The sequence below is a fragment of the Apus apus genome, unplaced genomic scaffold, assembly GCF_020740795.1.
Source record: "Apus apus isolate bApuApu2 unplaced genomic scaffold, bApuApu2.pri.cur manual_scaffold_84_ctg1, whole genome shotgun sequence".
NCBI lineage: Eukaryota > Metazoa > Chordata > Aves > Apodiformes > Apodidae > Apus > Apus apus.
Genome location: NW_026248881.1, coordinates 25,331 through 36,874, shown reverse-complemented (window position 1 = coordinate 36,874; position 11,544 = coordinate 25,331). Strand labels below are relative to the sequence as shown.

Genomic DNA, 11,544 nt, shown 5'->3' with positions numbered 1-11,544 from the left:
AAAAAACCTTTTTCTTCCCCTTTCTCCCCCCAAATTTCCCCTTTTCCCCAAAAAACCTCCCTTTTTCCTCAAAAAAATCCCCATTTCCCCCCCTTCCTCCCTCCAAAATTTCATTTCTCCCTTCCCCTTTTTTCCCCCCTTTTTCCCCCAAAATTTTCCCCAAAATTTCCCTTCCCCCCCCAAATTTCCCCCCAAATCCCTTTTTCTCCCCATATTTCCCTTTTTGTTCCTTTTTCCCCAAAAAAATCCTCTTCCCCAAAATTTCCCCCCTTTTTTCCCCCAAAATTCTCCCTTTCCCCCAAATTTTCCTCCTTCTTTCCCAAAAGTCCCCATTTCGCCCCAAATTTCCCCCAAAATTTCCCCTTTTCCCCAAAAAATTCCTTTTTTCCTCAAAAAAAATCCCATTTCCCCCCTTTTTCCCCCCAATTTCCTCTTTTTTAATCCATTTTCCCCACAAAATCCCCTTTTTTCCCCCCAAATTCACCCTTTTCCCCCCAAATTTCCTTCTTATTTCCCAAAACTCCCCATTTCCCCCCAAAATTTCTCCTTTTTCCCCCCAAAAATTCCCTTTATCCTCAAAAAAAAACCCCATTTTTCCCCTTTTTCCCCCCAATTTCCTCTTTTTTTCATCCCTTTTCCCCCCAAAATCCCCTTTTCCCCCCTTTTTCCCCCAAAATTTCCCCTTTTCCCCAAAATAATTCCTTTTTTCCTCAGAAAAAATCCCATTTCCCCCCTTTTTCCCCCCAATTTCCTCTTTTTTAATCCATTTTCCCCACAAAATCCCCTTTTTTCCCCCCAAATTCCCCTTTTCCCCCCAAATTTCCTTCTTATTTCCCAAAATTCCCCATTTCCCCCTAAAAATTTCCCCATTTTCCCCCAAAAAATTCCCTTTATCCTCAAAAAAACCCCCATTTTCCCCCTTTTTCCCCCCAATTTCCTCTTTTTTCATCCCTTTTCCCCCCAAAATCCCCTTTTCCCCCTTTTTTCCCCCCAAATTTCCCCTTTTCCCCCCAAATCCCCATCCCGGGGGGGGAGGGGGAGGGGCGGGTCCCCCTATTTCCGGTGGGGCTGATGACGTCACCGCCCAGGCCGGTAATTAACTCCTGAGGCGCCAACACTTAATGAGCGCCGGGACTCAGGGGGGGCCAATTAACTCCTTGCTCATTAAGTGCCCAGAGAATCGCGGGGTCATTAAGTCATTAGGGCTGAGCAGGGCTCGCAATTAAGGGTAATTAAAGGTAATTAAGGCTCACCATTAATTAATTGGGGTCATGAAGTCATTAGGGCTCGTGATTCATCAGGGTCATCAAGTGATCAAGGCCAGGGAAGAGCCTGCAATTAAATTAATCAGGGTAATTAAGTGAGGAGAAGCCTGAAGAGACCCTAATTAATCATGTTAATTAAGGTGCTGCAGGGATCCCAATTACGTTAATCAGGGTAATTAAATAATTAGGGCAGAGATGAAAAGGAAATGAAGCCAATTAATGGAATCATTAGGGCTTTGCAAACACCCCAATTAAATTAATCAGGGTAATTAAGTGATCAGGGCTGGGAAGTGATTGCAATTAAATTAATCAGGTAATTAAATAATTAGGGTGCTGCAGGGATCCCAATTAAATTAATCAGGGTCATTAAACAATTAGGGCTTGGTAGAGAGTGGAATTAAATTAATTAATTAGGGGTTTGGGAGGATCCCAATTAAATTCATCACTGTAATTAAGAGATCAGGGCTGAGCCAAGATCCTAATTAAATTAATTGGTGTAATTAAGTTATTAGGGCTGAGCAGAGATCCTAATTAAATTAATCAGTGTAATTAAGTCATTAGGGCTGAGCAGAGATCCTAATTAAATTAATCACTGTAATTAAGTGATTGGGGCTGAGCCAAAATCCTAATTAAATTAACCAGTGTAATTAAGTCATTAGGGCTGAGCAGAGATCCTAATTAAGTTAATCACTGTAATTAAGTGATCAGGGCTGAGCCGAGATCCTAATTAAATTAATTGGTGTAATTAAGTTATTAGGGCTGAGCAGGGATCCTAATTAAATTCATCAGTGTAATTAAGTCATTAGGGCTGAGCAGAGATCCTAATTAAATCAATCAGTGTAATTAAGTCATTAGGGCTGAGCAGAGATCCTAATTAAGTTCATCACTGTAATTAAGTGATCAGGGCTGAGCAGAGATCCTAATTAAGTTAATCACTGTAATTAAGTGATTGGGGCTGAGCCAAGATCCTAATTAAATTAACCAGTGTAATTAAGTCATTAGGGCTGAGCAGAGATCCTAATTAAATCAATCAGTGTAATTAAGTCATTAGGGCTGAGCAGAGATCCTAATTAAATCAATCAGTGTAATTAAGTGATCAGGGCTGAGCCGAGATCCTAATTAAATTAATCAGGGCACTTGCAATTAATTGTTTCAGCCTGGGTCATCAATTCCCTGGAGGCCACGCCCTTAATTAAGGGTGTTTACGCGGGTGATTAATTCCCTGGAGACAATTAATTAATTCAATCTATTCCGGGCCGGTCACAGCTCATTAATTGTGTTGATCTCAGTCATTAATTCCCGGGAGACATCGTGGTTAATTAATGTTGTTGATGTCGGTGATTAATCCCCCCGGGGACAGAATTAATTCTGGTTTTCTTGCTAATTAATTGCCTGGAGACGTAATTAATGAATTCAGTTCATATCAGTAATTAATTCCCCAGCTATATTGCCCTTAATTAACTTTATATCCGTGATTAATTCCCTTAATGCATGGTCATTAATTAATTTCCTTCCTATCAGTGATCAGTTCCCTTGAGATGTGGGAATTAATGAGTTAATATCAGTAATTAATTCCTTGGAGATGTTCCAATTAATTAATTCAGGTGGTGTCTGATTAATTCCCTCCAGACCTGGTAATTAATTCAAGGACATCTCAGTGATTAATTAATTCAAGCCATGGTGATTAATTGATGTCATTGAGATGGTTGGTGATTAATTCCCTTGAGGCTCGTTAATAAATTCTGTTTAGGTGATTAATTAACTCCCCAGTTGCATCGTAATCAATTAATTTCCTTCATACCAGTGATTCATTTGGGGTGATGTAATTAATGACTTGATAGCAGTGATTAATTCCCTCGGGGCGTTGCAATTAATGACTTGATTAATTATCTCGAGCTGTTGCCATCAATTAATTCAGTTTGTATCAGCAATTAATTGCAGTTCATTAATTTCACTTGTCCTGCAGATGGATTCCTTGAGACATCATTAATTAATTCCGTTTCTAGGTTTAATTAATTCTCTCCAGACATGCTAATTAATTAATTCCATTCCATATGGGTGATTAATGAATTTCCTGGAGACACAGCAATTAATTAATTGGGATGATTGGAGATTCATCCCCTTCTGAGCTTTAATTAATTATTTGCTATCAGTGATTAATGAATTTCCTGGAGACACAGCAATTAATTAATTGGGATGATTGGTGATTCATCCCCTTTCGTGCTTTAATTAATTATTTCCTATCAGCAATTAATTAATTCCCTGCAGACACAGCCATTAATTAATTGCATTTCAACCAGCCATTAATCCCCTCCAGGCCTCCTCATTAATTAACTCCTTTGATCTCAGGGATGAATTCCCCAGAGATCAATTCATCAATTAATTATCCATTAATTAATTAATTCCAGCCCGACGGTCGTTTCATCTTCCCAATTAATTAACGCGATGGATCCCGGTGATTAATTAACCCCCTGCGGGCTCTGCCATTAATTAACACCATCTCCAGGGGGGATTCATCCCCTCCAGAGCTGCTCATTAATTAATTAACTCCCTGGATTAATCCCCTCCCGGTTCCTTCATCAACTCCCCCTCCCCCCCGTTGACCCCTCGACCCATCATGGCCGCCCTCAACCCGCCCCAGCTTGGGATTCCAACCCCTCATCCAGGCCCCTCCCCCCCCCCGTGGCAATTAATAAGTGGGCGTGGCCCTGGGGGCGGGTGGGCGTGGCCATGCAAATGACCCCCCCGGCCCGGGCGCCGTTAAAACCCGCCGCTCCCGCCATGGGGGCATCACCCCCAGCTCCTCCCACCACCATGGGCACCTCCTGGGCCTCCACCTGCCTCCTCCTCTTGGTCGCCCTCCCAGGTAGGGCCCCCAACCTGCTGGGGAGGAGAAGATGGGGGAGAAGAGGGGGAGATGCCTCCAGGGCAGCAGGACTCAACCTTCTCCTTCCTCTTCCCCGCAGGGATGATGGCGGCCGTGCGGCTGGAGGAGTCTGGAGGGGCCTCCTGCGCCCCGGAGAGACCCTGAACCTCCTCTGCAAGGCCTCAGGCTTCACCTTCAGCAGCTACGACATGGATTGGGTGAGACAGGCCCCTGGGAAGGGCCTGGAGTACGTGGCAGGGATTAGCTACATGGTGGTAGCACCGGTACGCGCCGTCGGTCAAGGGCCGCGCCACCATCTCCAGGAACAACGGCCAGAGCACGGTCACGCTGCAGCTGAACAGCCTGAAGGCCGAAGACACGGGCATCTACTTCTGTGCCAGAGGTGCTGCTGCTCACGGGGGCACCAGCCAGAAGGTGCCTCCACCCAAAACCCCCGGCCTTGCTTGGTGGCTCATGGAGAAAACACGTCGGGTGGTTCCGGGCCCTCGGCGCCGCGCTTGGGTGGGCGCAAATCTGGGCCTGCCTGACGTATTCCGGCCTCTTCGGACCCATATCGGGGCGTACTTTGCCTCCTGGGGCCTGTTTGAATGCAAATCTGTCCTTACTTCCCCAATTCAGGCCTCTTTGGGCCCAAATCTGGGCCTATTTTACTCATTCAGGCCTGTTTGGGCTCAAATCTGGGCCTACTTTACTCATTCGGGCCTTTTTGGGCCCCAATCTCAGTCTATTTTTCCTATTCAGGCCTGTTTGGACCCAAATCTGGGCCTGCTTTGCTTCCTTCAGGCTGTTTTGACCCCAATCTGAGCCTCGTTTGTCTCTTTGGGCCTGTTTGGACCCAAATCTCTGACCATTTTGCCTTTCTGGGCCTGCGTGGATCCAAATCTGGGCCTACTTTGCCTCTTTGGGCGTGTTTGAACCCAAATCTGTCCTTACTTCAACAATTCAGGCCTGTTTGGGCACAAATCTGGGCCTATTTGCAACTTTGTGCCTGTTTGGAGCCGTATTTGGGCCTACTTTACCTACTGAGGCCTGTCTGGGCCTAAATCTGGGCCTACTTTACTCATTCGGGCCTGTTTGGGCCCCAATCTCAGTCTATTTTTCCTATTCAGGCCTGTTTGGACCAAATCTGGGCCTATTTTGCCTCTTTATGCCATTTTTTATGAAAATCTGGGCCCACTTTGACTCTTTGGGCCTGTTTGGACACAAATCTGGGCCTACTTTGCCTTTTTGAACCTGTTTGCATGCAAATCTGGGCCTACTTTAGCTATTCAAGCCTGTTTGAACCCAATCTCAGTCTATTTTGCCTCTTTGGGCCCTTTCGGACAAAGATCTGGTCTTAGTTTGTGTCTTCGGGCCTCTTTGACATAAATCTGGGCCTACTTTGTGTCTTTGGACCTGTTTGGATGCAAATCTGTGCTGACTTTCCCAATTCAGGCCTGTGTGGACACAAATCTGGGCCTACTTTGTCTCTTCGGGCCTGTTTGGAGTCAAATCTGGGCCTAGTTTACTTATTCAGGCCTGTTTGGACCCAAATCTGGGCCTATTTTGCCTCTTTGGGCCTGTTTGGACACAGATCGGGGCCTACTTTGGCTCTTCATGCAATATTGCATCAAAATCTGGGCCTACTTTCCCTACTTGGGACAGTTTGGAACCAAATCTCAGTCTATTTCACCTTTTTGGGTCCATTTGGACAAACATCTGGGCCTCCTTTGCCTGTTCAGGCCTGTTTGGACCCAAATCTTTGCCTCCTTTACCTATATGGTCCTACTTGGACCCAAATCTGGACCTTCTTTCCATATTCAGGCCTCTCTGGACCCAAATCTCAGTGTATTTCGCCTTTTAAGGTCTCTTTGGACCCAAATCTGGGCCTACTTATCGTATTTGGGCCTGTTTGGACCCAAATCTGGTCCTAATTTTCCTCCTTGGGCCCATTTGGAACCAAACAGGCCTGAAGACGTAAACTAGGCCCAGAGTTGGACCCAAACAAGCCCAAAGACACAAAGTAGGCCCAGATATGGGGCCAAACAGGCCCGAAGAGGCCAAGTAGGCCCCAATTATGGCCCAAACAGGCCTGAAGAGGCCAAGTAGGCCCCGGTTAGTGGCAGAACAGGCCCCAAGGGAGGAAGTTTTGTGGTTTGTGGTCGATTCTGGGGGCGGATTTGGGGCCTTTCTCTGCCTTTTCTGGGCCCTGGGAGCTCAGGGGGTTTTTGTGCCCCCCTGTGTCACCGTGGGTGGTGGTGGTTGGGCTGCTGCTGCTCACGGTGCTTCAAGTGCTGACAAAAACCCTGCTGGGGCTCAGCTCCGCTCCCGCAGAGCCCGGGGGGGCCTTTCCCGGGGGAGCGGCGCTGGTTTGTGGCCTCTTCCCCTTCCTGCCCCCTCCTGCAGTGCCAAGGGGGCTGCTTGAACCCTTGCAGAGCCTTTGGGCCTCCCAGCGGGTCAGCCTGGGCCTCTCGGGGCCTGTTTGGGCCCAAATTGGGGCAGCTTGGGCCTCTTTGGGCCTGTTTGGACCGAAATCTGGGCCTACTTTCCCAATTCAGGCCTGTTTGCACCCAAATCTCAGCCTATTTTGTCTTTTTGGGCCTGTTTGGATGCAAATCTGTGCTGACTTTCCCAATTCAGGCCTGTGTGGATGGAAATCTCGGCCTACTTTGCCTCTTCGGGCCTGTTTGGAGTCAAATCTGGGCCTAGTTTACTTATTCAGGCCTGTGTGGACCCAAATCTGGGCCTACGTTGCCTCTTTGGGCCTGTTTGCAACCTAATCTGAGACAACTCTGCCTTTTTGAACCTCTTTGGATGCAAATCTGGGCCTACTTTACCTATTTGGGCCTGTTTGGGCCCAAATCTGGGCCTACTTTACCTATTTGGGCTGCCTTGGATCCCAATCTTGAGTTATTATCTCTCTTAGGGCTTATTTGGACCAAATCTGGGCCTACTTTGCCTACTCAGGCCTGTTTGGACTGAAATCTGGGCCCACTTTATATATTCAGGCCTGTTTGGACCCAAATCTGGGCCTACTTTTCCTCCCTGGGCCCGTTTGGACCCAAACAGGCCTGAATACATAAGCTAGGCCCAGAGTTGGACCCAAACAAGCCCAAAGACACAAAGTAGGCCCAAATTTGGGGCCAAACAGGCCAAAAGTGGTCAAGTAGGCCCAGATTATGGCCCAAACAGGCCCGAAGAGGCCAAGTAGGCCCCGGTTAGTGGCAAAACAGGCCCCGAGGGAGGAAGTTTTGTGGTTTGTGGCCGATTTGGGGGTGGATTTGGGGCCTTTCTCTGCCTTTTCTGGGCCCCGGGAGCTCAGGGGGTTTTTGTGCCCCCCTGTGTCACCGTGGGTGGTTGGAGTGGTTACTGGGCTGCTGCTCACGGTGCTTCAAGTGCTGACAAAAACCCTGCTGGGGCTCAGCTCCGCTCCCGCAGAGCCCGGGGGGGCCTTTCCCGGGGGAGCGGCGCTGGTTTGTGGCCTCTTCCCCTTCCTGCCCCCTCCTGCAGTGCCAAGGGGGCTGCTTGAACCCTTGCGGAGCCTTTGGGCCTCCCAGCCGGGCAGCCTGGGCCTCTTGGGGCCTGTTTGGGCCCAAATTGGGGCAGGTTGGGCCTCTTTGGGCCTGTTTGGAACCAAGTCTGGGCCTTCTTTACATATCCAGGCCTGTTTCAACCCAAATCTCAGTCTATTTTGTCTTTTTGGGCCTGTTTGGATGCAAATCTGTGCTGACTTTCCCAATTCAGGCCTGTGTGGATGGAAATCTCGGCCTACTTTGTCTCTTCGGGCCTGTTTGGAGTCAAATCTGGGCCTAGTTTACTTATTCAGGCCTGTTTGGACCCAAATCTCGGCCTATTTTGCCTCTTTGGGCCTGTTTGGACACAGATCGGGGCCTACTTTGGCTCTTCATGCAATATTGCATTAAAATCTGGGCCTACTTTCCCTACTTGGGACAGTTTGGACCCAAATCTCAGTCTATTTCACCTCTTTGGGTCCATTTGGACAAACATCTGGGCCTACTTTGCCTGTTCAGGCCTGTTTGGACCCAAATCTTTGCCTCCTTTACCTATATGGTCCTACTTGGACCCAAATCTGGACCTTCTTTCCATATTCAGGCCTCTCTGGACCCAAATCTCAGTGTATTTCACTTTTTAAGGTCTCTTTGGACCCAAATCTGGGCCTAAGTTGCCTCTTTGGGCCTGTTTGGACACAAATCTGGGCCTACCTTGTGTTTTTGGGCCTGTTTGGACCCAAATCTCTGACCATTCTGCCTTTCTGGGCCTGTTTGGATATAAATCTGGGCCTACTTTGCCTTTTTGAACCTGTTTGGATGAAAATCTGGGCCTATTTTACCTATTCAGGCCTGTTTGGAACCAATTCCGGGCCTACTTTGGATCTTCCTGCCATGTTTGATGAAAATCTGGGCCTATTTGCCTATTCAGGCCTGTTTCGACTGAAATCTGGGCCTACTTTAGCTCCTTGGGCCTGTTTGGATGCAAATCTGGGCCTACTTTACCTATTCATGCCTTTTTGGACCCAAATCTCAGTCTATTTTCTCTTTTTCGACCTGTTTTGACCCAAATCTGTGCTTACTTTCCCAATTCAGGCCTGTTTGGGCCCAAATCTGGGCCTACTTTACCTATTCGGGCCTGTTTGGGCCCAAATCTCGAGTTATTATCTCTCTTAGGCCCAAATCTGGGCCTACTTTGCCTACTCAGGCCTGTTTGGACTGAAATCTGGGCCCACTTTATATATGCAGGCCTCTTTGGACCCAAATCTGGGCCTACTTTTCCTCCCTGGGCCCGTTTGGACCCAAACAGGCCTGAAGACATAAACTAGGCCCAGAGTTGGACCCAAACAAGCCCAAAGACACAAAGTAGGCCCAAATTTGGGGCCAAACAGGCCCAAAGTGGTCAAGTAGGCCCAGATTATGGCCCAAACAGGCCCGAAGAGGCCAAGTAGGCCCCGATTAGTGGCAAAACAGGCCCCGAGGGAGGAAGTTTTGTGGTTTGTGGCCGATTTGGGGGTGGATTTGGGGCCTTTCTCTGCCTTTTCTGGGCCCCGGGAGCTCAGGGGGTTTTTGTGCCCCCCTGTGTCACCGTGGGTGGTGGTGGTTGGGCTGCTGCTCACGGTGCTTCAAGTGCTGACAAAAACCCTGCTGGGGCTCAGCTCCGCTCCCGCAGAGCCCGGGGGGGCCTTTCCCGGGGGAGCGGCGCTGGTTTGTGGCCTCTTCCCCTTCCTGCCCCCTCCTGCAGTGCCAAGGGGGCTGCTTGAACCCTTGCGGAGCCTTTGGGCCTCCCAGCCGGGCAGCCTGGGCCTCTTGGGGCCTGTTTGGGCCCAAATTGGGGCAGCTTGGGCCTCTTTAGGCCTGTTTGGACCCAAATCTGGGCCTACTTTCCCAATTCAGGCCTGTTTGCACCCAAATCTCAGTGTATTTTGTGGTTTGGGGCCTGTTTGGATGCAAATGTGGGCCCACTTTGCCTTTTGGGGCCTGTTTAGACCCAAATTGGGGCAGGTTTTACCTCTTTGGGCCTCTTTGGATCCACCTCTGGGCCTACTTTGCGTCTTTGGGCCTGTTTGGACCCAAATCTGGGCCTATTTTACGTATTCAAGCCTGTTTGAACCCAAATCTCAGTCTATTTCACCTCTTTGGGCCTGTTTGGACAAAGATCTGGTCTTAGTTTGTGTCTTCAGGCCTCTTTGACCCAAATCTGGGCCTACTTTGCCTCTTTGGGCCTGTTTGGACACAGATCTGGGCCTACTTTACTTATTCAGGCCTGTTTGGACCCAAATTTCAGTCTATTTTGTCTTTTTGTGTCTCTTTGGAGCCAAATCTGGGCCTACTTTGCCTCTTTAGGCCTGTTTCAACCGAAATTTCAGACTATTTTGCCTCTTTGGGCGTCTTTGAACCCAAATCTGGGCCTACTTTGGCTCTTCATGGCATTTCTTATGAAAATCTGGGCCTACTTTCCCAATTCAGGCCTGTTTGGACCCAAATCTGGGCCTACTTTGCCTCTTTGGGCCTGTTTGGATCCAAATCTGGGCCTACTTTGCCTCTTTGGGCCTGTTTGAACCTAAATCTGGGCCTACTTTGCCTCTTTGGGCCTGTTTGAACCTAAATCTGGGCCTACTTTGCATCTTTGGGCCTGTTTGGAGCCAAATCTGGGCCTGCTTTTCTTCCTCGGGACTGTTTTGACCCAAACAGGAGTGAATACGTAAAGTAGGCCCAGATTTGGCTCCAAACAGGCCCCCAAAATAAAAATGGACTGAAATTTGGGTCAAAACAGGCCTAAAGAGGCAAAGTAGGCCCAGATTTGGGTCCAAACAGGCCCAAAGACGCAAAGTAGGCCCAGAGGTGGTTCCAAACAGGCCCAAAGAGGTAAAACCTGCCCCAATTTGGGTCTAAACAGGCCCCAAAAGGCAAAGTGGGCCCAGATTTGCATCCAAACAGGCCCAAAACCACAAAATACGCTGAGATTTGGGTGCAAACAGGCCTGAATTGGGAAAGTAGGCCCAGATTTCGGTCCAAACAGGCCTAAAGAGGCCCAAGCTGCCCCAGCTTGGGCCCAAACAGGCCCCAAGAGGCCCAGGCTGCCCGGCTGGGAGGCCCAAAGGCTCCGCAAGGGTTCAAGCAGCCCCCTTGGCACTGCAGGAGGGGGCAGGAAGGGGAAGAGGCCACAAACCAGCGCCGCTCCCCCGGGAAAGGCCCCCCCGGGCTCTGCGGGAGCGGAGCTGAGCCCCAGCAGGGTTTTTGTCAGCACTTGAAGCACCGTGAGCACCAGCAGTAACACCCCAAGTACCACCCACAGTGACACAGGGGGGCACAAAAACCCCCTGAGCTCCCGGGGCCCAGAAAAGGCAGAGAAAGGCCCCAAATCCGCCCCCAGAATCGGCCACAAACCACAAAACTTCCCTCATTTGTGTTCAAACTGGCCTGAAGAGGCAAACAGGCCCAGATTCGGGTGCAAACATGCCTAAAGAAGCACGAATCTGGGCCTGTTTTGCCTCTTCGGGCCTGTTTGGACCCAAATCTGGGCCTACTTTGCCTTTTTGGGCCTTTTTGGCCCCAAATCTGGGCCTACTTTGATTCTTTGGGCCTGTTTGGACCCAAATCTGGGCCTACTTTACTTATTCAGGCCTGTTTGGCCCCAAATCTGGGCCTACTTTGCCTCTTTGGGCCTTTTTGGCCCCAAATCTGGGCCTACATTGCCTCTTCAGGCCTGTTTGGCCCCAAATCTGGGCCTACTTTGCCTTTTGGGGCCTTTTTGGCCCCAAATCTGGGTCTGCTTTTCTTATTCAGGCCTGTTTGGCCCCACATCTGGGCCTACTTTGCCTTTTTGGGCCTGTTTGGACACAGATCTGGAGCTGCTTTACTTATTCAGGCCTGTTTGGCCTCAAATCTGGGCCTACTTTGC

The 11,544-nt window shown here is 49.2% G+C and overlaps 1 pseudogene; it reads left to right on the top strand.

Moving 5' to 3' along the window:
* Positions 1-4,071: 4,071 nt before the first annotated feature.
* Positions 4,072-6,916, top strand: LOC127396355 (uncharacterized; annotated as a pseudogene).
* Positions 6,917-11,544: the final 4,628 nt, after the last annotated feature.